General features: G+C 43.6%; 1 long non-coding RNA gene across 1 annotated transcript; it reads left to right on the top strand.

Moving 5' to 3' along the window:
• The first annotated feature begins 11 nt into the window (after nt 1-11).
• LOC109285318 (uncharacterized) lies at nt 12-27,982 on the top strand. The gene is made up of 3 exons (XR_002093063.2): nt 12-538; nt 1,371-1,469; nt 27,389-27,982. It is a non-coding gene; the product is annotated as an uncharacterized LOC109285318 (long non-coding RNA).

The following is a 27,982-nucleotide window of genomic DNA, read 5'->3' as shown; positions in this document are numbered from 1 at the left end:
CTGTGGGTCTGGGGCGACCTGACCCTTATGAAGCTAAAAAGGGTGTCCTGATATTTTCCTGGCCAAGTCAAATACTGTAACTACTAGCGACTGCTCGATTTTTGTTGTTGTATGCCTTAAGTGTGTGTGTGTGCAAATGAAATCTGTCAGCTTTGGGATGTTTTTTAGTGAATATGGGTGCTAGAGTGAGCTGAACCTTTGCAAGCCTCCTAACTGCTAAAGGGATGCAAAGGGCTGCCTCTGCCTCTGCCAAAGTACACACGCACACGGGGATGCGTACGTCTGTACCGCAGCCACGATGAGCAGCCTGTCGCTTTCCCTGCAGTTTGGATATGCTTCATCTGGAGCTCAGGGGTCTGCAGTGAGGATCACTTGGACTTGTATTTTTGTTGGCAAGGTAGCCCCTCACTTCCAGGGAGAGTTCAGCACGTTTTCCGAGGTCTTGAGCTTTGTGTTTGACTTTCAGATTTACAGTCCTGCCTGAAGATGAGAACCCCAGTCTCTCCCATCCGCATGTGTATGCTATGCCATGGCACAGGTATATCATTACATCATTCCGGGAGTGTCTAGTTATCTCTCCTAATGCGATTTCCTCTCGATTGCCATTATTGAACCATCCCATCCTTGCTCTTATTCTTCCTTCCGGGCACTGTCATGTATTTTTCCTCAGCAAAATTATATCCCCATTGAAAACTCTCCGGCTCTTCCCGAGGCTGGTTCCCTGGGGATGTATTGCATACATCTCCCGCTCCCTCCCAGCCCCTCCATGCCACCCAGACGAGCGGGCGTTGGAAAGGATTGATTAGTTCTGCTAAGAGGCGCTTTTTGTCTCATGTACCTGGCCATAATTAAAAGCAAGTCTCTTGGTTGCTGTAGAGTCCTTCACTTTTCTGATTTAACTCTCCTTGCCTTGGAACCACGTTTACACCCCAGGCGCTGAGAAGCTGTAGATTGCAGGACAAACTGCTCCTGCCGCCTGATGTTAATTCAGTTTTAGTGACTACGCTGTGATCATCGGGCTCCTGAGCAGGGGCAGCGGGATTTATGCGAGAGACAGAAAGGGAGACCTCATCATTGCCTCCATGCACCCATTCCTGCTATTCAATTCGCTACTTTTTCATCTACTTTAAGGGCGGTAATTACCCAGCCCAGCTGCTCTGCCTCTCCTCTTGCTGTCCTGTCTTTTATATCATAAAAGAGCAACATATCTGTTCATATAAAGAGCAGCACGTGTTATAACTGCGGGCCTTCAAAGTATTGCTGATTGCTTATAGGCATCTTGATGTGTTGGTCTTAAACAATTATTTAAGGTAATCAAGAATTTTGGTCAGATAAAAAACATTCTAATTTCAGTATTTTTTTTTTACTAGGTTTAACTCTCATCCCCCCCCCCCAACCCGACTTCTGGACGAGATGTAGACGATGTGGGGTCTGAATTTCAATTTTGAGACGAGTCAAATCTATCAAAAGTAAGTACTTGGGACTTTTTAAACTGTGTGTACGTTTCAATGTGGATCACAAGTGAAAAGAAAGCAGAGTGACTTTTAAGTATTAGCTATTTGTGCCCATCATTGATCCCCCTTTGCAAAAGTTCCTTCTGAACATTTTAAAAATCGAAGAAAGAAAGAAACAAAGAGGACGGTGGTCACGGGAGAGTCGTATCCTGAATGGTTTAACGAGGAAAGCCAGCCGCAAGTTAGATGAACCTGTATTATTTAAATACGTGTCAGTTCAATTCTTTGATTTTAAACCGTCCAGAAGGAAATTTTGCAGAGGGGGGTTGTAATAGGTGCTTAAAATCCTTCAAGCTATAATATGTGGCTCTATGGCTCAGTCGAGCTGCAAGTAGTTAATAAAGGGTGCAGGAAAGAGATCCTGTTTACTGATTGTTTCTGATTGTTGTTTTCTTGATAAGAGAGCAAGCCACTGAATGACTGTTTGAGCTCAGGCGCCACAAACATAAACTTAACAGCTAACAATGTCCCGGGCCGTGATGGAGGATCTATCCACACCTCCCAGGGACTTCTGAAGTGTAGACAGAGAAACTAGTTCACAAGAGGGCAGAAAGAAAAGCCTGGCTGAGGTGGGGGGCTGGGTTGATCTGGGCGCCGCAGCCTTTTTTCGCTTCTTTGCCCGCTTTGCCGTGACCCGGGGAGGCAGCTGTCCAGGCAGCTTCGTGTGAACAGAAAGCTGCCCCTCTCCAAGGAGCCGGGGGGCGGGGGGGGGGGGGGGGGGGGAGACTGGCAAGGGTTTCTCGGGGAGACACGGGCGGGAGGCTGCGGAGGGTGTCGCCTCGTTTGACATCGTGTCACTGCATGGTCAGCAGAGAGCCTGGCTTGATTTGAGGGGGGGCCCGATCCTGCCGCCCCCGGGGCCCAGGCCAGCCGGATGGGGCAGCTCCTGCTGCCGCAGCACCCGTGTCATTGATGACCTGGGCTGGGCAGCCCGCCTGAGCTGGTAGGAGGCAGAGGTTTATGTGATGTGATTATCCCCTTCTCTGCAGCCGAAGAAGGCAGGTACCGGGCGTGTTTCGAGGGGGGGATACTTGGGAAATAGTGGTGGCCCTGACCCCGGCCCGGCCCGGGTGTGGCGGTGTCGCTGCTGTCGGGGGCTGCTCAGGTCGGGAGATCTCCAGGGCTAATCCAAACAACGGGTTTGACTTGTGAGGTCCGGAGTCTAGACAGGGCTGGTGGCTCGGCGGCTCCTTATCTGGCTTCGGGATCAGCCCAGGGAGACTTTCTGAATGTCCACAGCAGCGCTAGGATCTGCCAGGCCGGGAGCCAGCTCACCTCGCAGACAGGCCGACAAACACACCACCTGGAGGCTTTACAGCTCGCTTTATTGTTCTGCTGCTCGGTGTTTGGAAACATTCATCTCTGTCTGTCTGTCGGCCCCGCCAGCTGAGAGTCCCCACAAGACCGCAGTCCATATCACCCAGCCGGGATTCCTTTCCCGGCATTTGGAGGTGATCATCATCCATCCACCTGATAGCCGGGAGCGGGCCGGGGCCCGGGGCGGCCAAGGGCCCTTGCCGCGCCCGGGGGCGCCTGGTGCGGGAGCCGCCCGCACTCCCCCGCCCGGCCCCGCGCGGGAAGCGGCGATCGAACCTGTGCAATTAAAGGGAGGAAGTCGGGTTAGACACAAGATCTTCTTTGGGAGCTGGAAATTGCCTTCTCTTTCTGCTGGGCTTGTGGATGCTGCAGGCTGGTTCCTGATGCAGGGGAGATCAATAAAAGCATTGCACTCAAAGAGCCAGCAGCGTGTTGGGGGGGGGGGGGGGGCGGGAGGCACCTTTGCTCGCATCTCACCCTTTGGGTTTTTTGATTTTTCGAAAAACAAACAAGCAACCCCCCCCCCCCCCAAAAAAAAACCCCAAACAAACAAACCCCAAACCCAACAACAACAACGAACTTTCTTGGTATGGTACGCTCATCCCTCCAGCCGGGTTGTGTAGGATTTTCTTCCCTGGACGCTCAAGGAGCGAGCAAGTCCGGTGCTATGATCTATTCACTGCACTGCAGAGTAGATGGGGCAGATTCTGAGTGTTTGAACGCGGTGTAAATCCGGAGCCTTTCCTCCCAAGTGCATGCTGTTTCGCCGGTGTCATTTAGATAAGGGCCGCTGTTCCGGAAGGAGGAAGAAGATTGCACTAAGTAGGGAGCTCTGACATGCTATTTTCACTAGATATTGTAATTGAGCTGCTAATGTGGAATTATGAAATGTGTCTGTGGCAAGGACTCAGCCTCTCTGCAATCTCCAAGACTGTCGTTTCTGGAAGATTAGCTGTTCTCTAGGCTTTAGCGTGAATGTTTTGTAGCTCTGTGTTTAGAGCAAACAATGACATCTTGCAAACAATTTCTTGCCTAACACCATAAAACCTGTTCAAACCAAAGAACAGATTCCCCCTTTCCTCATGTTTCAGCAAATTCAGAATCAAGATAGCAACATTTATCATTAAGGGTCCATTTCTGGGGGATCTTGGCATGACTTTTTTTCCTTTCTCATGGGTAAAACTTGCTGTTTATTTTGATCTGTCACAAATACAAGGTGTTGTTTGAAATGTGTTAAACTTAGCAGGTATATAGAGATAATGGGAGACGGGTCACTGGGCATGATAAAGTAAAATATGGTGGGAATTAACTTGAAACGTTTATGAATGTTTTTACTTCAGCCCATAAATTAACCTCCTTAAAAAAGATACAATGCGATGTATATGATCTTAAAAAAATGACACTTAAAATTAGCCAATGTTTGGAGTCTAAACATTTTATCCAAACATTAATATATTTGGGGATAAAACTATGGACATTCAGGGCCTACGAAAATAAATTGGACTACTCCTGTAAGAGCTTGCAGAATTAGGGCTTTTCTATATCAGCTGATATATAACTTTCTGATATATAACCCAATAAAGTCAGTGGAAGGTTTACCATTTGCTTCTATCTAAACATGAACATAGAGCTGTTGATCATATTGGGGCATAATTCTAGTCCAGTAGAAATCAGCAACAACATTCCTATGGACTTTAATAGGTATAAAATCCATTCCCTCATTTCATGCAAAAAAAAAATTTCCAGTTATATTTTGTATTCAATATATATTTTACCTGATATTGTTACACAGAACCTACCAACCAAAATAGCTAGCCCATCAATACAATGCTAGCTTGTACAGTAATGAGAAACATAAGCCAATCTACCTTCAGGCCTGAGGAGACAAAGCTGTGGTAGAACACTACAAGTATTCCCTTTCTCATGTGTAGCTCCCCAGCACAGACAACTGTAGGAATTCCCATTTCATTGGCTATCAGAGAAATCGGCATGCTCTGTACAAATTGCCTACCTGGACATTACTTTACAGATAACCATTCTTAGCAGAACTTTAAAGCATTCTTCCAACATACTTCCTAAGTTTGAATTTAAATGCAGTTCTCCATTGCAATATGAAGTGAATGAAGTTTAGCATTTAGGCCTTAGCTTAACAGTCATGGAATTATCCTGGTTTTACTAGAAACATAATCCAATGGGATTCTGAGTATACAAGAACTGCAGGATCCAATCCAATATATGTGAACTGAAGAGCCTTTTACTCTGTTCACATCTCTCAGCAAGAGCTGAAATCACTAACACACTTTTAAGAGTTATATTTCTTGCATGAGTAAGGGTTTTTTTCCAGGACTAAATGCTTCTTTTGCCCTTTTCCAATGAAGTCAACAGGAATTTTACTGATGAATTCAAAGTGATCAGGGCTGAACCTTTAGGAGCTGAGGCCATGAACAGTTGTATCTGTCTTGTTTAAAGAAGCATTTCAGGACAGCTTTCATTTTTGGAGGCCCATGGATTGCTGTTTAATGTAACTGGGCAGGAAAAAAAGAAAACAGTATCACATAAAAGCAGCATATTGAAACTGGTTAGATAGTTCTACTCCATTTTCTTTAAACCACTGTTTAGTAAATCCCTATATATGAACTTTATATGGGCAATTTGCTAAACTAATTAACCTAACTGGCAAAAAGACACCCAAAAACGTGTCCCAAGGACTTTAAGTAGAATTATGCCTCTTTGGCTCATTGACTTTAATTAGTTTTCAAGTTAAATAAAGTTAAATATCTCTTCATATTAAAATTGGTAGTGCTGAAAGCATTTGGAATATGTCTTGCACTGATCATGTGTCAAAACTGTTTTGGGGTACCACAAAATGAAGTATTAGCCAATCAAGTCTTAGACAGAAATCTGTCACCAAAGGCCTCAACTCCACAGTTTGTAGCCTTTTCAAGATGGGTGACATCCTATGAAAACATGAGATTAAAAAAAAAAATCAGCTCCTCAGTTCCTTCCACCCTAAAACTCTTATAAAACACAAGAAAAATGAAGCTACATTTGAAATGCAATTAATCTACTAAATGTGGACAATGCTTTTATAAATATCACATGGTAACATCTAAGTTTTGTCTAACAACATTTTTCCAGTAAATACTTTGTCTATACAAAACATTTTTCACATTTGAATCACCAGCTCATTTATTTACAAGATTTATTTCCCAATTCCTTGCTGCTACTGTTTTTGTACAGACTGTAGCATAACGGAGACTGATTTTGGTTAGTGTCTAATGACCAATACAATAAACATAGTTAATAATAATAATGATAATTATAACAGCATATAAAAGGCTTATCTTAGTGAGTTAAGCATAAGAAGATAATAATAATTTGAACATAAGAAGTGCCATATTGGGTCAGACAATGGTCCATCTTGCTGAGTACTCTATCGCCAACAACGACAGGAGTAGATGCATTGCATCTAACTCCTTGGCTAAGGACAGACAGTGAAAAAGCCCAAGTCTGAATTGATTAAATTTTCAGAGGTTAATTTAAGCTGTGTAGATTGAACTGATAAGGAAGTGAACGGACATTCATTTTTGATTCCAGAAATGCAGGCACATGCTTGCAGTGGTCCAGGCCAGAAGCTGGGGGGTACTAGAGCATACCTCCCTGCTCAGTTGGATCAGACACCTTGGGCCAAAGCTAGCCTGCCCACTTGTGAAGTGGGGTTTGCAGATGCAAAGCATCCTGGGATGCTGGAGGACTGAGTTAACGAGTCTGGAAGGGATCTGGGACAGCAGTTCCATAAACTGGTTTGACCTAAATCAGTTAAGTGTGATACTAAATCCATCCAAGTTTATCTTAAACTGGTTTCAGCCATTTTGAAAGTGGTTTATGTGCACTGAACTTCTGTTGTGTCTCAGATTTGAACCTGTTTTCCATCACTTTTACCAATTTGTGTGTAATTTCTGTCCCAAGATACTTTAGAGGGAGAGCATTGAACTGCATATAAATAGAGTGATCTAGCTCCTCTTTGTTACCCTTCCTGGCATCCACCATTTAGAGATCCCAGAGGAAACATCTCCAACCATTCTGTTCCACAGCTATTAATAGATCCATCATCCATGAACCTATCTAGATCCTTTTTGAACCTGGTTATAATATCTGCATCTACCACCTCCTATAGCAATGAATCCCACAAATTAACTGTTGCATAATAAAGTATTTTCTCATGTTAGTTTTAAACCTACTAATTTCAGTGAGTGCCCCTTAGTTTTAGTATTCTTGGACTTGGTGAATAACAATTCCCTGTTCACTTTGTTCACACCCTTCACAATTTTATAGATCTCTATCATAACCCTTCCCCCCACCATAGTCTTCTCCTTTCCCAAGTAAAGAATCCTAGCTTTTTTATTTTCTCCTGATATGGTAACTGCTCTATACCCCTGATTATGTTGGATACCCTTCTCTGTAACATTTTTATAGATTCATAGATTGTAGAGTTGGAAGGGACCACAACGGATCATCGTGTCTGACCCCCTGCCCCTGGCAGGAAAGAGGACTGAGGTCAGATGACCCCAGCTAGGTGACTATCTAGCCTCCTCTTGAAGACCTCCAAGCTAGGCGATAGCACCACCTCTCTTGGAAGTCCATTCCAGATCCTGGCCACCCTTACTGTGAAAAATTTCTTCCTAATATCTAACCTAAATCCACTCTCAACTAGTTTACACCTGTTATTCCTAGTCACTCCCTGGGGCTCCTTAGTAAACAGTGTGTCCCCTATTCCCCATTGACCTCCCCTAATAAATTTATAGGTGGCCACAAGATCTCCCCTCAGCCGTCTCTTGTGAAGGCTGAAGAGATTCAGCTCTCTCAACCTCCCCGCATAGGGTCTATCATGAAGGCCACTAGTCATGCAAGTGGCCCTCCTCTGGACCCTCTCCAGATTCTCCATGTCCCTCTTGAAGCCCAAAACTGGACACACTACTCCAACTGCGGCCTGACCAGTGCTGCATAGAGGGGGAGCATCACCTCCTTTGATCTATTAGTCATGCACCTGCTAATGCACAACAAGGTGCGATTGGCCTTGTTGATAGCTTTGTTACACTGCTGGCTCATGTTCATCTTGGAGTCAATTATGACTCCAAGATCCCTCTCTGCCTCCAAGCTGATGAGAAGGACACTCCCTAACCTATAGGTGTGCTGGGGATTCCTCCTTCCCACGTGGAGTACCTTACATTTATCTTTATTAAATTGCATCCTATTTTTCTCTGCCCATTGATCCAACCTGTCCAGGTCTGCCTGAATCTGCTCCCTGCCCTCTGGTGTACTAACTTTGCCCCATAACTTGTTATCATCAGTGAACTTGGAGAGGGTGCTGTCCACGCCCTCTTCCAAATCGCTGATGAAGATATTAAATAATATCGGTCCGAGGACCGACCACTGCAGGACCCCACTGCCCATCTCCCTCCAGGCCGAGAAGAAACCATCTACCACCACTCTCTGGGTGCGGTCTCTAAGCCAGTTGGCCACCCACCTGACTGTGTAGGCATCCACTCCACAGTCTGCTAGCTTCCCAATGAGGATAGGGTGCGAAACTGTGTCAAAGACCTTCCTAAAGTCCAGGAAGATAACATCAGCCTTGGCTCCCGTGTCCAGGCAGTGTGTGACCTGGTCATAGAAGGCTACAAGGTTTGCCAGGCAGGATCTTCCTGTGACAAACCTGTCCTGGTTTCCCCTCAGCATTGTTTCCCCTGCTGGGCCTGCACAAATGTGTTCTTTGATTATTTTCTCTAGTATTTTCCCAGGAATAGAGGTAAGACTGACTGGTCTAAAGTTACCTGGCTCATCCCTTCTCTCTTTCTTGAAAATGGGCACCACATTGGCCCTTCTCCAGTCCTCAGGGACCTGGCCGGAGCACCATGAGTGCTCAAACAGCTGTGCCAGCAGCTTAGCTATGACAGTGGCCAATTCTTTTAGCAGCCGTGGATGGAGGTCATCCAGGCCTGCTGACTTGTACCCATCCAGCTTCTCCGGGAGCTCCTTAACTATTTCAGAACTAACCATAGGCGGACTGGTGCCATATGGACATCCATCAGTGATTGAGGTGGGGGAATTGGCTTGGTCGGTACATAGAAATACTGAAGTGAAGAACTCATTGAAGAACTCTGCTTTTTAGCCCGCGTCAGCCACCAACTGTCCTGATTTTAATTCCACTACATCCTTTTTGATATGCAGAGACCAGAACTGTACACAGTATTCAACGTGTGAGCACACCATGGATTTGTATAATGGCTTGATGATGTTCTCTATTTTCTTTTCAATTCCTTTCTTAATTATGCCCACCATTTTATTGGCTTTTTTGGTTGCTGCTGCACATTATGCTGGCATGTTTAGGGAGCTAGCTACAATGACTTCAAGGTCTCTTTCCTGAGTTGTAACAGCTAGATCAAAATCCAGCATTGTGGGTTTGCATTATGGATACCAAACCAGCTCTTGAAAGCATCTTGCTCTCTCTCTCCTCCCTTCTTAATTGCATGTGTGCATACACAACTCATACACACACACACCATTTCAAATTAGGGCTTAATCATGCTCTCCAGTCCTATGGGGAAACTCCTGCCATTGGGAGGATTGAGTTCCCCAATTTCAGTCTAGCTTTTCAAAGTAAAATGGGAATTTAGAATGACAAGCATGAGAAAACACAGTATTGTTAATAACAGTGCATTAGTGCTATGTTGCAAAGAGCAAGCCTTGAAAAAAACAGCCATGTAAGGCATGTTCCAATGTTTGGATGATTACTAAATTAATAAAAACAATACATTCATTATGTGAGTTTCCTCCCTCCCAACACTTTTGCAGCTGTTGGGAATAAGCAAAAGTACTACAAATTTCTTTAAATATTTAAAATATATATAGTTTCACTAAAGAAAGACAGCAAGTTCCATTTAAAAATAATAGTTAATCAGTTCAAATAGAGAGGACCAGGACCCATCCAGAACTGGTATGATTTACTATTTCACCTTTTGCTTAATTAACTCTCATTGTGATGTACTGGTAATCCATGACATTGCCAATTAAGGGATTTTAGTTTTTTTATGTAAATTGTGAGTTTAAAAACAATGGATTCAGGCTGTGGTTACTTCTGTGGATAAAGGTAGGATCTGAAGAGGACAAATAGTACGTCTTCTCCTTCTAAGTATAGGTCAATGATTTCACTAAGGTGCCGAAATGAGAGCCTTTCATTCTACAACCTGCTACTAAAGCTGTTTTCTTTCTGACTTGTGAAAACCATTGTGGAAGAATGGTGCTGGTGAATGGCAATGTTTTTCTTATGGATGATAGGTGTCCATGTTTTCTTAGCCTTCACTGAAAAAATGAATTGATAATAACAACCTGAAACTGATATTGATGGCTAGGGACAGGTACCACATGCCAGGGTAAGATCCAGGTAAGACAACTCCCAGAGTACGTTGGGTCTCAAGTTTTCACCACTCCAAATATAAAGAACATTGGTGATGTGTAGGGGGTGCACACATGGCCATGAGATTGGCCATGCACCCCCTGGAAGCACCAGCCATGAAATCTGAAGTGCCAGAGGAAGTGCACTTCCATTTTCACTGGTTTCACTGCTGGTGGTTCTAGGCTTGGTGATTGGCTGCTGGGGGACCCAGACTCAGGAGGCACCAGTCGCTCATGATAAAGAAACCCGAGCAACAACACTGACAGATGAGCACTTCATAATACATAAAGATTAAGGGACCATGCACACCCCAAATGTCTGAACCTTTTTTAAAAAAAGGGAAGGGAGGGTCACTCTTGTCTTTTAAAAGGTGGCTGGAGGAGGAGATTTCCTTTTTTATAGGAGTTTAATTACTAGAGAAGTTGACTATGATGTGGGAGACCTGGGTTCAGTTCTTTTCCCTGCCTGAGGGAATTTAATCTCACATCTTCTATCCACCAAGACAAGTGCCCTTACTACCAAGCTATGAAATCTTCAGAACTTTGTAGTGGACATGCTCGATCCACTCCTTTCGAAGTGGAACTAGAGTACAGGAAACTCAAGATTCACTGGGCCAGAGAGAAAAAAGCAAGTGCATGTAAGGTCCAGTCTGGCAGCGTGCTGTAAGACCATCTACTGGAGCAAGCCCTACAAGCAGTATAGGTGTGGAAGCCTCTAGTACAGCAGTTGGAAAGGATTTGCAGTAATGGGTCAGATCAATCTAGTTCAGTTCGGAGGTGGTTGTGACCTGGCCACTGCTTCCATTTCCACCACTTCTTCCTGCTGCCTGGCCATGGTATGGCATGGGCAAAGCAACCCCTCTTTCCCTGGGCACAGTTTGGGCAAAGCCCCCTACCTCTACAGGCAGGATGTTCCTGACCCCTGTGCTCAAGTTAGTAGGTCTTAATGGTACTTAACTTAAGATTGGGACTGGGTTATTCTGCCCAGCAAGACTATGGTACTTGTACTCTTGAGCAGAAGCAGAGCTTAGGCAGTCCATGAATTTTAAAATGAGGCACCTATAGCAGTTTATGAGCCTCAACAGTTAGCTGAACAAGAGTTTCAGGCTTACAATTTTGTATTCAGGCACAAATTCTACCAATGTAAAATACCCAGAATATCTTGGATACCGAAGCTGCTTCTGGATCTGGGCAATAGCCTGTGTTTTCTACTGTGTGTTGACCAACTTTCAACATACTGGCTAAGTACAAACAGTCAAAAAGCCCAGGGCTGAATCAATTCAATCTTTGCAGGTTTCTCTAAACCGCATAGATTGAACCAATAAGCAAGTGAACTGACATTCACTTTTGAAACACGAAAGGCAGCCAGACCCCTGCAGTAGCCAATACTAGTATAGAATCATAGAAAATTAGGGTTGGAAGAGACCTCAGGAGGTCTAGTTCAACCTCCTGCTCAAAGAAGGACCATCCCCTACTCTATCATCCTACCCAAGGCTTTGTCTAGCTGGGTCCTAAAAACCTTCAAGGATGGAGAGTCCACAACCTCTTTGAGTAACCTGTTCCCTTGTTTTACTACCCTCCTAGTGAGAAAATTCTTCCTAAGATCTAACCTAAACTTTCCTTGCTGCCACTTGAGACTGTTGTTCCTTGTTCTGTCACCTGCCACCACTGAGAGAAGTCTAGCTCCATCTGCTTTGTAACCCCGCTTCAAGTAGTTGAAGGCTGCTATTAAAACCTTTTTTAGTCTTCTCTTTTCTAGACTAAATAAACCCAGTTCCCTAGTCCTTTTCTCATAAGTCATATGCCCAAGCCCTCTCACCAGTAGCCAGGGAGGTGGCGGAGAGGCAACTGAACATGCCTGCTAGCCTGCTGGACCTTCTGAAGGCACCCTAATGCAGCCAAGCATGGCTCATCCTTGACTGACTGCCCAAGCTCACGCCCCCTCCAAACCCTTGCTGTCTCCACCTCAGGGGGGAATAGGCCCTCCAACCTGGGGCTGGCCAGATCCCCCAGTCTCAGTGAGGGTTCCCTGCCCCTGACAGGGTCCTGGAGCCCTGCCCTGCTGCAGAGAGGGGATTTTGCCCTCCTACTTCTCAGTATAGTCCAGGAGGGCTTGGATGGCTTGGCAGAGATGGAGGCCAAAGAGGGGGTGGGACTTTGGGGAGTCTCAGCCCAGCTGCCAGCTGCAGGGGGGCAAAAAGACTCTGGTGGGTGCTTTTCACCCCTGTGCCAGGCAGACCCTGCCTAGGGGTCCAGTGCCAGGCAAGGGGTGCATTTCCCATCCCCACCAGAGGTGGATGGCTGGGGAAGTGGTAGGCCTGAGCCAATCCCAGCCTAGCTAGCTGGGCTGCAGTTGGGGGAGCAAAAAGTCCTCTCCCTAAAGGATCTTTCCTCCCTTTGCTTTCCTCCTCCCAACCAGGGCTAGAGGGCCCTGCAGGGAGGGGACTGTTCTTCTGCCCCCCATCTTGCAGGGCTAATGGGCAGGAAGTAGGCTGGGGAGCAGGAGCTTTTCTGCCTCAGCTCTGACAGCTGGGGTGAGGGCCAGTCCTGCTCTGCTGGAACAGACAGCACAGCCTAGGGCTACAAATCATCCTGGGATGCTGGGGGACTGTGAATTGACTTGAATCAGGAGGTGATCTGGGACAGAAGTTTCATAAACTGTTTTGACCTAAATCAGTTAAGTCTGATACTACATCCATCCAGGTTTATCTTAAACCAGTTTCAGCCATTTTGAAAGTGGTTTAAGTGCACTGAAATTCTGCCCTGTTACAGGTTTAAACCAGTTTCTCATCACTTAAACTGGTTTATGTGTAACTTCTGTAATGGGTCCAGATTTTCTATTCTATAAGAGATCTGGACAGTTTCCAAACTTTCAGTAATATGAAGGCATTGCAAAGGGGACTATGAAATGAAAAATTGTATTCCAAATAATCTCTCTTCTCACTCATTGCTGTCAAATGTCTTATTTAGCATCTAGGTGAAATTAAGGAAGAGATGAGCCCTTTCAAGCTGAAGCACAAATAAGACTTGAGGTAATGCTGGTAGCTGCCAGCAGATAAAGCAAGATTGCATCTGCCCTACTTACTTAGTTTGTGCATCTGCCATTTCATAGTCTGGAGATATTACTGAATCCTCATCTGCTGATCAAGGATCATGTAGCATCAGGTTAAACGAAGGTCTTTTCTTTATCACATTTTGGCCAGCAGATTGTTATTGTTCCTTTGGAAATAGACCTCACACTCCCACATTTAAGTTACTGCAACGCACTCTATGTTGCATCAAATAAATCAATTGGTACTAAAGCAGAATGCTGCAGCTGCTCATTAAGCAGTGTATCTTGCTGGGAGCATATGACACCAGTGCTCCTGGATCTACACTTGCTACTGACTGGTGTCCAGGTGGAGTTTAAAAAAGTGTTATTTTGACCTACAAAGCTCTAAATGGCTTGCCTTTTTGAGAGAATGTCTCTTTCCCCATGTGATCTGGCCACAGCTGCAGTCAGAGAAGGTGCTGCAGTTGGAGCCTCCACAGTATAAAAGAAAACACACTGATAGCAGCTGCCTTTCTGAAAGGGGTCTTCTTCTTCTGACCCTATTCTCTCCACTCCCACTTTGGTCTGCACGAGCTTGAATATGTTGACCTTCAGGGCAGGCTGCAAGGTCCATCTATTTACCCAGACTTTTGGTGGGAGGGAAACACACAATAATAGGTTTGTCTTGTAGTTAAAAAAAAGGACCCCAGAAAGTTTTTGATTCTATCTCTGCAGTATTTTCCAGTTTGAGGGCAAGGCTTAACAGCTCCTTTAATTTTTTTAGAAACTTACAGCAAAGGGACATCATGGTTTGAGTTCTGACCCTCACAGGAAAGAGAAGATGTTTGTACAGTGGGGTCCTCCCATACACAGATTTGGGAGCAGAACTCCCAATGGAGTGTTAAAAGACAATCGTCTCTCCAAAGCTTGATTGCGCTATCTTATACGATACTAGAGCAGGGATACGATAATCCTCTATTGAATTGTACAGGATGATCCAAATGGATTGTTATTTTTGCCTCTACTCTATAATAAGGGGTAATAGAGTTAAAGAATAACAAAATAATTTTGGCTTGAAAATCAGGAAAAATATCTTCAGAGTAAAAGACTGGGAGACAGGGAGAATTGAAATGAAAGCTTTGTTGCTTGAGCCAAAAAAGTAGTAAATGGCCATCAGGGAAATGGAAGGAAAATTGGAAAGAAATAATTTTATCACCACCATTTATTCAAAGCTAAAATATTTTACAGGCAAATAAAATAGGTGTGTCTCTGTCCCAAAGATCTTACAATGTAATTATGTAGTCATGTAGCCAAGTGAAAAAAACAACAAAGGGTCTATTTCAAATGAGAATTTATGAGAAGTCTCATAATCAGCCAGTTTTTAATTAATAAATTCCAACTTCAGCATCTAGCAAAGACAGAATGTGACAAAACTTCTGGGCTAGGGACAGACATTCAAAAAGCCTGAATTGATTCAATCTTTGCAGGTTAGTCTAACCTGGCTATGCTGAACTGGTTTGTAACTGGACAGACATTCTCTCTGGACTAAGGAAATTCAGGCACATGCCTGTAGTGGCTCAGGCTAGAAGCTGATGGGTACTAGAGCAGCCCTTCCTTCTTTTCCAGAGTGCTGAGCTGAGCGGGGCATCTGATTAGGGAGGTCTGCTTGCACCATCCCAGGCTTTTCCCCACTGGCTCTCAATGGGTGGTAGTATTGCCAGCCCCCAGGCCCGGGCTTGCATTCTGAGGCAAGGGAGGTGAGGGGGGGTGCAGTGCACACATCTGTTGATGATATGGAGCTTTTCAATCTCCCTCTCCCTGTTTCTTTATACTGTCTGCAGCAAACTGACAGGCAAGCAAGCCAGCAGGGAGCTGGTTTATCACCTCATCAGCAAAACAATAGCCTTTCTCCATTAGTTCAATCTCTTCTTAAACAGTTTACCAGCCGACCTGTTGATTAGCTCCAAAAAGCCCTAAGCGGACTCTTTTCTGTCTGCCTATCCCAGTGAAATTGGAGACACAGACACCTCTCAGCATTAGCTAGCATACCACATGCCTAGGTTCCATGGGGCTGGAGTCTGTGCTGTGGGAGATGGGAGGGAGAGGGGTAGGGCAGGGGGAAGCCAGGCAGACCCTGCTGTACATGCAGTCTCTGCTGATGCTCCAGCCAGGGAGCAGAAGGAAGGGGCCAGCTCAGATGTGGAGCAGAGAGACCTGCCCAGTCCAAAGAGCATGCCGGGATGCTGGGGGAGTTTGGTTTATTTTAAAACAGCAATGGGTCTTGGACAGACATTGCATAAAGCAGTTTGAGTCAAATCAGTTAAGTCTGATACTACATTCGGCCAGGTTTATCTCAAACAGGTTTCAACCATTTTCAAACTGGTTTATGTGCACTGAACATCTGTTCTGTTACAGGTTTAAAACAGTTTCTGAGCATTTAAACCAGTTTATGTGTAATGTCTGTCTCTAGCCCTGGGGTACTTCAAGCGGATTGTTTAACAATAGATTAATCCCTTGAGAATGGACAGCATGCTTACGAGTGGAAAACTGTAGGATTATAAATCTCATTCCTGATTATGGGGCCTGATTTATATATCAGGCTGTGTACTGTATTCCAAAATGAAGAAAGATATATTCAGAAGATTGGTCTTACTTTTGTGGATACATATCTGGGTACTTCGGTCTCAAAGCAGTAGAAACATAAATAAGTTAGTTACTTTTATTAGTTTGAAACACTGTGGTAATAAGTAACATATATCATTTATAAATATATCTAATATTTAAAGTAGATGGCCAGATCATTAGATCTGACAGGATGTTGGTTTGGAGGCTTAGGCAGGGACAAAAGAGCCTTGAACTATTGTACTGCACCTATGTGGAGGCAAATAGAGCCCATTTCACTCCCAGGTGCAAAGTAGGACAGGCTGAAGGCTACTTTAATTTAAATAGCTTGGTAATGACTCCCTATGTATCATTTAAGCATCCCGGGATAACTGAAGTCCTGTCCATACCTTACTATGGTGTCCATATCTTACTATGGTGAATATATCCTTCTACTTGACACAAAATTTATACAGTTGTAGACTCAGGAGAAAGTGGAATAGAGTCCCTAGAGGAGGGTAATTTTCTATCTTTTCTGCAGTACTCCCACACAACACAAAAAGGGCCAGGACCTGGAATGAGAGCCTGACCCAGGATGTTTATAAATACCATATGTCTACTGAATAAGCCAACTCTTCTCAAAGATGCCCTGAAAGAACTTAATCACCAAAATGTTCTCTCTGTTTTCCCCTTGTGAGTTTCCAGTGTCATAAAGAGAAAGTTAGGGATTTTCCCACAGGAAGGCTCTGTCAGTCTGTGAGGACAGGAGATTCTATTTGGTTAGGATTGAATATCAGAGCACCATTGTACAGAGCAATATATTGTCATGTAGGGAGTGGCTTGATGTCACCCATGCTGCAAGATCAACCTGTGGGCTTAATAGTTCTGCATACCTTATAATATTCAGTAATGTTGCAGCCTTTCAGATTTTCCATTTATCTTCCTAGAGTATTTACAGCTTCTCCACCATATGTTGGCGTTGGGGATTCTGGCACTATTAATTCTTTGTCAGGATTTATTTGACTAAGTTGAACTGAATGTGCAATTCATATGACTGATAGTTTAAAATGAACCAGGTAAATCTCAGCTTTTCAAAACCTACTAATCAACTACCAGCAATGGGCATATACTGCATTGACTTTTAGAAACTTCTCAGTTCCACTGGCTTGTAGGTGTGTTTAATGGTATATAAAACAGAATGCTGTTCTTACACTTTTCTCTACTGATCTAATGCATTTTCTTAATAACACTTATTTTTTAAAAAACTCCATATGGACTTTTTGTGATTTCATGAGGAATAAATGCATAGAAGACTTTTTTCAGATATACATGACATTGTTTGCTATATATTGAAAAAGTGTTTGCAAGTGTCACTAATTTCATATCGCGCACAAGTTACTTTTGTACTTGTTTCTGCAGGCAACATGATGACTGCTCTCAACATGTATGGCAGCTGTTAGCAAAGAGTTGTAGAGAGACTCAAAGTTCTGCTAGCTGTGTAGTGTTCTTGGTAATCAATATTAGGTACAAGTCTTTAGACCCTAGATGTCTGTGAGGAAAGCAGTGTGCCCCTAACCCCTTGTCCGGTTTGAATGCCCTGTTCCTGTGGATGTAAGAAAATGGCTGCACACTTGACCCAATGCTGTTGTTGACTGGGTTGTCAAAGTCAGGCCACAGTAGGGTTGCAGTTGGTTCTGTTTTATACCAGACCATCCTATTTTTAAACCCTTTGTCCACTGTCCATTTCTCAATGAGGACTGGACTGCAAAAAGTCATGTTTTCTACATTATTTGTGGAAATACATGTCAATCACTTGCCCTTGTAATTCTATTGGCTGTGCCTAGAACGAGGATGGTGCACAGCCAGGAGGAGTAGGATTCTCAGCCAGGGAGGCAGGGAGATGGCCTTTTTTGTGGTGGCCCCACCCCTTGTTGCTGATTAGCCAAGGGACCCAGTGGCCTCACTCCTGACTGCTGATTAGCTGAGGAGGCGTCAGCCCCATCCCTCACCACTGATTATTTGAGGGGTCCTGCTCTTTTCCAAGGGGATGTCCTGTATTCTGGCGATCCATCAGTGGCCAATCCTAGTATACATGCCTGTGGACCTTGGACTGACCTGGTCAACAACACAGCAATCTGCTTCTCTGCAGGCTTATCTGTGATTAACCACCATGGACAGAAACCTTCACAGATGCACAAAGGCAGAGTTTTGAATAGAGAACAATTACTCTGGAGTTTGGATTTACATTCTTTGTCTGACTGTACACCTGAAAGCACTGTCTGCTATGTAGGGGTTGTGGAATTTGTGTTGGATTCTTGCACAGAATGTAGAATAGCATTTATATTATTTCTTGTTGGAAAATATTCCTGTAAGCAGTGTTAACCTGCATTCTCAGCAGATGCACAAATTTTGTACCCTCACTCCTCTGTATTACACTGGGGCCTTAGTAACAAAAATAACCTTCCTTTAATAGTCTTTCTTCTTTAAAACAGAATAATACTGTACTATGCTACAAGGTATTGTGTACAGAATAAATAATAAACTATGAATGGTTTGATTTAAAGCCACATTTTTTAACACCTGAGTTATAAATCTATGAAGATATTGGCTGATATTTTGTTATTATATAGAGCTTCTGAGAATCCTTCACCTATTGTACAGTAGCACTATGGTATGTTTGAGTAACTAAGTCTGAGGTAATGCTGATATCTGTGAACAGAGTTTGTTTCTGTCACAGTGAAGGCAGTAGTCATTTATTTTACTGAGTTCAATTTAAACATGCTTAGGTCCTTGGTATACATATTACAGGAGTAGGCCCTGAATCCACAAAGTGCTCAGTCATCTGTAAAGAAGTCCTGACTACCCAGCAGCCAGTTGAGGCTGATGGTACATGATGCTACCATCATGATTCCAAGGAGGCCCTTGGTATCTTGAAAGACCGGGTACTAATTCATCTGCCTTTTCTTGGACTATGAAATTGCAGACTAATTGCCACAAGTAAGTTACATAACTATATATACAGATATATAATTGAGATTAAACTTTGTTTGTGCTTAAATACCAAAAGTTTCACTGTAGTACAGTAAGGTCTGGAACCTTTTAAATGAACAAATTTATCATGGATTATAATAAGCCACCATCCATCATCTTAGGGTATTTTAAACTGGTTTCCTTAAATATTTTGAAAATCTAGCAGCTTCATATAATCCAACCTGACATTTTAATTTGAACTTTGCATGCTAAAAAGAACTGAGTCAAAATTTGTCCTAAAAATCCCTCTGAACCAAATGATAAATGACATCAAGCATGGTGGTATATAACTGAACAGTCTATAAAAAACAGGGGTGTCCTTCTTTTGCTGAATTTTTTCCCCATGATTTAATTCAGATTAGATATTAGTGAATCTTCTATTCACATTTTGAATGCCTTAAGTTGCTTTAACTCATATTGCATCCATATTAATGACTAAGTGAACCCCTGAACTACACCAAGATCTTTCTTACTTGTATATGCCTTACAAGTCCAGTAGCATGTATGCTTTACTAATGATTTTGCTCCCTGCACATAGAAAATATATTCTCACTAGAAGTAATTTAGGAAGGAGACTGTTTCAAGAAGTGTGGTAAGGGTAACACTGACTTCTTATCACTCAGTATTTTGTCTAGCTGCATGCATTCAGGAGCAAATTGAATGAGACATTAATCCTCATTCACTGGCACCAGGCAAAATGCCACCTGCAAGGTTGGTAGGATGTTGTCTCCAAAACAATTGAACTTGATTCTTTTCTTCCTTGCAACGTGTCATCATCTATAGCTACACTGAATGGCTGGCTAAACAGGCTGTGAAGCAGGGGAAAATAATCTAGCCGAATGTGTGATCTTAGTTTTATGCCAACACAATATCATCATTTGTTATTTGGTCTGGAGATTTTCCACACTTGCAATAATATACTTGCATACATCATGGCAATAAAATCCTGGGACAAGAGATACTTTCAAACGAAAACTGTATTTTCTCTGTGTTGTTCCCATTGGGGCATAAAACAATATATTGAATCACAGCATTTAGAATACCTAAAATTAAAATCTCTCCAAGAGGCCAATTTCATTAGAAACCTCCCCAAAGAACAGATCTGTGCTACTTATGAGAGTTAGTGTTTGTCACTGATTTTTGTTAGTTCTTGAGTAGTTGCTTAAAGTAGATTCAGTAGCTGTCATGGCTACCAGAATAAGCTTCACCTCTGTTTCTTTTCTAGCCTCTCTGTGTAAAGTCTTTCAGAGCGCAAACAGTTTACTCCTTTGGGTTCCCTGCTCTTACATTAGACCCTTGCCTGCAGTATACTGACCATGTTTATGCAGTAGGTCTAAGTGAGTCTCCCAGTCTGTGTCCAGTGGCAGATATAATGAGCAGATAACCTTCTTAAAATCAAAGTACTGTTTATTTTGCAGCTTGAAGCAGCAAAAGAAAGAGGATTTTAAGATAATAGTCTACATGCATGTCTGATTCACCTAACTGACCATACTCTGACAGTAACCTAAGCTGACTTCATTTCTTCAAACACCTACAGTATGGTATTTCATAGATTTCATAGATTTCATAGACATTAGGGCTGGAAGGGACCTTGGAAGATCATCGAGTCCAGCCCCCTGCCCAAAGGGTAGGAAGTCAGCTGGGGTCATAGGATCCCAGCAAGATAAGCATCCAGTTTCATCTTGAAGGTGTTCAATGAAGGCGCTTGAACCACCTCCTGTGGCAGGCTGTTCCAGACCTTGGGGGCTTGGACAGTAAAGAAATTCTTCCTTATGTCCAGCCTGAAACGGTCTTGAAGTAGTTTGTGACCATTTGACCTCGTCATCCCTTGGGGCGCTCTGGTGAACAAACGTTCCCCCAGATACTGGTGGTCACCCCTGATAAACTTGTAGGTGGCCATCAGATCACCCCTGAGCCTGCGCTTTTTCAGGCTAAAGAGCCCCATGGCTCTCAGCCTGTCATCGTAGGGTCTGCTTCCCTGACCTCTGATCATGCGCGTGGCTCTTCTCTGGACTCTCTCAAGCTTCTCCACGTTCTTTTTGAATTGTGGAGCCCAAAACTGGACGCGGTACTCCAGCTGCGGCCTCACTAAGGCCGAGTACAGGGGGAGAATGACGTCTCGGGATTTGCTTGAGAAGCATCTATGGATGCAAGCCAGCGTTTTGGTCACTTTAGTAGCTGCCGCATCGCATTGCAGGCTTATGTTCATCTTGTGGTCAATGATGACCCCCAAGTCTCTTTCTTCCATAGTGCTATCCAACATAGCACTGCTGAGCCTATAAGGATGCTGCGGGTTTTTTTTCCCAAGGTGGAGAACCTTGCATTTATCGGCGTTGAACACCATCAGATTCTCGTCCGCCCACTTGCTGAGCCTGTCCAGGTCAGCCTGGATCACCCACCTGTCTTCTGGTGTGGATGCTTTGCCCAAAGTTTGGTGTCATTGGCGAACTTGGCCAGTCCGCTTCTGACTCCAGTGTCCACATCATTAATGAAGATGTTGAACAGTATGGGTCCAAGAACAGAGCCTTGGGGGACCCCACTGGTCACAGGACACCACGATGAGTGACTTCCATCAATTACTACCCTCTGGGTCCAACCCCAGAGCCAGTTTTCCAGCCAGTGGATCGTGGAGGACCCAAGGCAACAATTGGCCAGTTTCTCCAAGAGGCAATCATGGGACACCAGATCGAAGGCTTTTTTGAAGTCAAGATATATGACATCAATCTCTTCTCCCTTGTCCAGGTGATAGGTCACCTGGTTGTAGAAGGAAATGAGATTGGTCAAGCAAGACCTACCCGCAACAAACCCGTGCTGGTTATCCCTTAAGATGTTGACGTCAGCCAGTCCATTAAGGATGGCCTCTTTAATTTCATGCCTCTTCCTGTCCTTCCTTTACAATTACATGATCTTTTGAGAGAAAATTTCCCCCACCCCCTTCCACCGCTGTCCTTTTCTTTTTGAAGCATATAGTTCTTTTGTTATCCTGTGTTCTGGACTTCCACTCCCTGGACAAAATTCATTTTTGCAAGTCACTGGGGAACAGATTAAATAAATTTGGGCATTATTTTTTTAATGGATGGCTTATCTGCAGCCTTTTTTCTTTTCTGCAGTTTTCCTTATGGCCTCCCTCTAAAAGTAAAACAATATATTCATATGGTAAACATCTCACACATCAGATCAGCATACACCATTCATAAATTACCAACCAGCTCTAGTTGCATTACAACTAATTAAGACCTAAAGGCTAAGTACAGACATTCAAAAAGTCCCTGATGGAAAGCTCTCTAACTATTGCACTTAGAGCTGTGAGTTAGAGTGTGTTCCAACAAGACAGACGTGCTGTTCAGTAGAGATGGGGGCTCAGTGCTTGCTTGCACTGGTCAAGGCCAGGAGGCAGCGGGCACTCCCTCATGCCTCCTAGGAGGCTGCAGGAGCACCCCCCCAGCCCCACCCCACCACCAGCTGGTGACAGTCAGCAGCAGCATGGGGCGGGGAGGGGGTTAGAGCAAAGCTTCTTGCCTCAAAGCCCTCCCTGCAGCTGGCTAGCTGGGATCTTTGGAGGGTCTGGGCTAGGTTCCTGTAGTGGCGGGCAGCTCCCTCCATCCAGCTCCAGTCCCTGGTAAAGGGAAATGCTGGGCCAGACTGCCCCTCCTGCAGATGCTGGTTGCCACTGTCAAGATGTTGAGGTGGGGGGGAATGGGCCCTCCTCTTCCCCCCATCTTGAGACCCCCCCCCAGAGCTTGCTGGCTGGGGTTTTGGGGGGGCTCCCTTCTCCCTCCCCCCACCCAAGTCTCTTGACAGTGGCAGCCAGTTCCTGGAACAGCAAATGTGGGGCTAGGCAGCACTGCAGCAGCTGCTGGCTGCTGCTATCAGGAGGCTTGGGCAGGGAGGAAGGGGGCCCCTCACCAAGAAGGACTCCCCACAGCTTGCTAGCTGGGATCTTGGTGGGGGGATCACTTCCCTCCCCACCCAAGACTCTTGACAGTAGCCGCCAGCAGCTGCAGGAGGGGCAGCTTGACTTGGCATTTCTCCATGCTAGGAACCAGGGCTGAGGAGAGGGAGGCCCTGTTACATGGACCCAGCTCAGCCTCACAAAGACCCCAGCTACCAAACTGGGGGGGGCACTCATGGTGCAGGAGATCTCTTTCTCCACTTAACTGCAGCACCTGCAGCAGTCTGGCCCTGTGTTTCACTGTCAGGAAATGGGGCTGGGGGTGGGAATGGAGCCCCCATGCTGTGCAGATCTGGGCTGACTCCCCTGACCACCCCAGCCATCAAGTTTAGGGGACGGGCCCTGTGGCAGGGGGCCTCCCTCTCTCTGCTGCCCTCCCCCACACCCAGCCCCAGTTCTCAGTGCAGTGAAAAGCTGAAGTGGGCCTGGTCTGCAGGCTGCAGCTGCTATGTCACTTGGGTAGGGGGGTGGGTGAATAGGACCCCCCTGCTGTGTGGATCTGGCCCACCCCTCCTGAGCCCCAAGCCAGCCAGCTGTAGGGGGGCTCACAGCAGAGGGGCTCCATTCACTTTCCCCTCACTTGAGCAACTTGGCAATTGCAGCCAGAACCATGCAGTATGGGGCCTAGGATTCTTATGTACCATAGCACCATCCTAAGGAAAGAAAGGAAAACTTGATTTAGATTTCTGCTGTAAATCAGTGTTTTTTCAGTTAAAATGAAGCTATTCTTAGAAATAATTGTAGAAAATACTAAGACATTGCTGTAAATAAGAGTATAAAAAGGCAGGTACTGTACAGTCTCTTCCTTTGCTAATTCCTGTGGGAACTGAGGATTCCCAGAAATATCTCAGAACTTTTAGGATGAGGCCATAATGCTCTGAGGCTATTCTCATATAACTTAATTGGAAAATTCCAGCTGGACTTTAGTAGTAAGTGATCAGGTGAATAGTGAACAAAACTATAGCAAGTGACCAGAACTATAGCAAGTTCAATAAACGATATATCATAAAGAGGACACTTTATTAATCATTGATATTTATGAGTTTAAGTCAGCCTTGCAGATTTTTGCTCACCTACTTGCCCTGGGCAAGTATTTTTTTTTTCCCCTTGACAGGGTAGTAAAATATTATTAGATTTTTTCATTATCATTAATCACCATGGTAAAGGGCAGGTAGGTATGGTAAATTTTAATGACAGCCATGCAAGACTAGGTTAGCATTAGTGCTAATCAAATAATATTTGAAAAATGATTTACTTGATGACGACTTTTTCTTGCCACTTGGCAAATACGTAATTTGCAAATACATTTATCCATTTTTCATCTGGCTCTGTATTTGATAAATATGAATTGAATTCCTATATTTCCCATGTTATTTTTTCCAGACTAACCAACTGAGTATTGAAAAAAATATTAGTGAACAGCCGATCTGTTTTAGTTAATGGAGTAGCATTCTGCTTGTGGAGAGTAGAGTCTGAATTCATCTCAGGTCATACCAAAAAGGAACAACAGTTTAAAGTGGCTCTACCAACTGGGAGGGAGAAGGTTAAAAGTATTGCTTGTTTTTCTTTGTAAAATTCCTGGTTCCAATCTTATTCTCCCAGGATCTCTAGGTTGAAGCCTGCCACAGATTTTCCCACGGGGAATGACAAGTCTTCAGCATTCTTCAGGAATAAGACTTAGCAGCAGCTCTAAGGAGTTGGTAGACAAAGCTAGGTGAAGTCCCACTCCAGAGATGCTAGCCGTTGGGTAGTATGGTCCCAGTACTACCTATTTCTCTTTCAGCAGCATTCCAAAAGTTCCTGATGTCAGCAGTTACAGACTCCGTAGACTTTTGCAGAGTTGAAGGATTCATAGCTGGATGGAGAAAAGGATAAGGAAGATTATGTAAAAGACAGGTTGCAGTAAGACTTTCACAATTTCAGAGCATGTGTGTCTCAAAAAGTGGATGCTGCATAACTTTTTAATGGAATGTCAGCCCCCTTGACTCTTAGCTGAGCCTACTAAGCAAACACATGGAGACAACCAACACCTGCAGGAGTCTGGTACCTTCAACTCCTTATGTTCGACTTGGCCATTAGCTACATCTGTGTTAATTAGTATGGGGTGGATGACCGGATACTCTGGCTCAATTTAGGGGTTTGTAAATGTGTTTATTGCTAGGTAGAAGACTATCTTTATGGAACTGTCACATAAAAAATACATAAACTATGGCAAAAAGTAGTCAGTAAACCCAGGGTCATCTTTCGGGGGATGCAGACAGATGAACAGTACCTTCTGCTTCAGCATGGGAAGTGATAGTTGGATGTGTACAGTTATATGACAGAAATGACACTTGAATAGGGTATAAATGTTCGAAATCCCATGTAAATACTTTAGAAGAGTCTAACTAAATATCCTGCTGAAAATACAGTTTTTCACCTTCCATCTTTTGCTCTTTTCCTTAGTTAAATCTTGACTTTTCGGTTAGGGACAGACATTACACACAAACCAGTTTAAGTGATAAGAAACTGGTTTAAACCTGCAACAGATCAAATGTTCAGTGCACATAAACCAGTTTGAAACAGGCTGAAACCAGTTTGAGATAAGTCTGATACTACATTTAACCAGGTTTACCTGATTTGGCTCAAACTGGTTTTGGCAATGTCTGTCCCAGACCTCTTCCTGATTTAAATTAAACCTGAGTCCCTCAGCATCCCAAATGCTTTGCAACTCTGGGTGGGGCTCTACTCTCTGCTCCAGCCCAGCTGGGCTGCCCGCCCTCCCCTGCCCCCACCTTCTGCTCCCCCGCTGGAGCTCCGGCACAGACTGCAGGTACAGCGGTGTCTGCCTGGCTTTCTCCTGCTCCCCTTCTGACCTTTTCAGGCCACAGCACTTGGCTACAGGGGATGAAACTAAAGTAATAAAATCCATTTCTTAAAAAATGCAATGGGATTCCCTGTATGGGGTAAAATAGTTGAAACTCCAGGTTTACAGGGTGTTATATACATTTATACTTTCCATTTAGACCAAATCCCTCCTTTATTGTTAGATTAACTTTTAAGTTGAAGTGCACAATAGACTGAAACATAATTTATGAGTGACGTAGTAGGATACTCTCCAACTAGGGTCTTTGGGGTTCCTAGCAGCAGAGTCAAAGCTCCAGGTTCTCAGATGACAGGCAGCTGCACCACTGATCACATGCTTCTTCCACTAAGCATTGTGTGCGTGGGTGTGTAACAACAATTTATCTCTATATAACTGTGCATGTGCTAGTATCTTCTAAATCAAATAAGCTGAACCTAGGAGGAGTATAGCTTGACAGAGATGTTCTAGCCATCCATTTGCTTTTCTGGTGGTTTGGGCAGATATAACTGTACCAGAGCCACCTGTGAGACATTTATTAGCACTGTGATATGTTTGTTTGCATCAAGAGTTTATTATGGGCCAATGTAAGTGTGTTACACATTCATCCTTATACAAACACTAATGTATTTACTAGAACCTCATTATGGTCTATTTTGAATGAGGAAAGGCATAACATCCTCCATATTGTAACTCGGGTGTAGTTTTTTTCTCTCTTTAGTGTAAGAGTTCTTTGTATTTAAAGTCCTTACTTAAGCTTGCTAGTATAATAAAAATGTATTGACAACATAAATGTATAGAAAATAAGGTCATCTTTCCAACCTCTAAAGAGGAAAGGTAAGTGTTGTTTTAAGATTAAAACTGAAGGATACAAAACTGTATAAAGACAAATCTTAACCCTGCTCAGATACAATGGGGATGGAGTTTAGACAAATACTTAGCAGGCTGATAAATTTAAAATTAAAGATGTTTCCAAATCACTATTTAATGTATTTCAATCTCTTAAATTTGTGGTTTTAACATATTTTACAGTAATTACAGGGAGGTGAAAGTAGGTCCATGTGAAATGAAAGTATATCTGAGTGAAACACAATGGTTCCCTGCTTAGATGTTTTGTTGCTACCCACAATAGAGTGGCTGTTTAAAAATGACAGATCTGAGTGGCCATGCACTAGAATTTGTCACATCTGCACCTTTAACAAAGCCTCTGTGCTCTCCGTTACACCTGAATATCCCTATTGAAGTCTTTGTGGCAGCAGCTTGTGTGTAATTGAGAGGAGAATTTGGCCCTCTGTGTTGAAGTTGCTCCTTTGAAAGTAGTTCCACCCCTTTTGGCTTAATCCCTGCCCCTTTAGTGGAATGTAATCCCATTCTTGTGTAAGTGTAATGTGACTCGAGTTGCAGGCAGCAACTGGATGGGGGAAAACACAGTTTGCATAGCTGAAAATGCAGAGCCTCATTGTCTCTCTCTCTTCTGTGCATGAGCAGTGGAGTAGGATAAGGAGGGTAGTTTCATTTTGCTCACATAAATCCTGTTGATAGTCATAAAAAAAAAAAAATCAGCAGAGAGACTGACCAAACAAATGTATATCATGCTATACCAATTTTCTTTAACTTATAATTTAATGTTATTTTCCCTCCATGTTTAGGTAACAGCAAATATTCAGAGCTGGGTTGGATCTTCTACATGTTTGCAGAGGTCCTCAATATTTGAAGTTCTAAGCAACAACATCTATGAGGCCATAGATGCTGGAAGATGGTTAAGCACTTCACTAGCTTAAGGCAGTAACTGGTCACTTTGATTTTATGTTTCATTACCAAAATGTTTTACTGCAGTTTTACTCAGGTACTTGAACTTAAACAAAGTTTGTAAGCAGCTAATTATATCATGGCCCTGTCATTGTCTGTTGTAACTGCAGATCCTCCATACTTCTGAAAATAATCTATCCCATGGTACGCCATATATTAGGACTTTAATGTACTCTGCTGCAACATATCTTGTACAATACAATTCACAAAAAGTGTTTTAGGTTTTGTGTACAGTTTAAAATTCTTATCATCTTTGCACATTATTTGGGGAAAAAAACCCTGAAAGGCATAAAAATGATGTATACATATAGTTTTTAATTACTTATTAATTATTTTTTCCAAGAACTGAGGTTGCAAAATTGTGCTGAAGTTCAGGGAATGTTTGTTTTTAAAACAAAAACCTTCAGATTTTCAATAAAGTTTGATAACTTCAA

This window comes from Alligator mississippiensis, chromosome 3, assembly GCF_030867095.1.
Source record: "Alligator mississippiensis isolate rAllMis1 chromosome 3, rAllMis1, whole genome shotgun sequence".
NCBI classification, from domain to species: domain Eukaryota; kingdom Metazoa; phylum Chordata; order Crocodylia; family Alligatoridae; genus Alligator; species Alligator mississippiensis.
The sequence above is the reverse complement of the archived record's forward strand: the minus strand, read 5'-3'. Positions and strand labels throughout refer to the sequence as shown.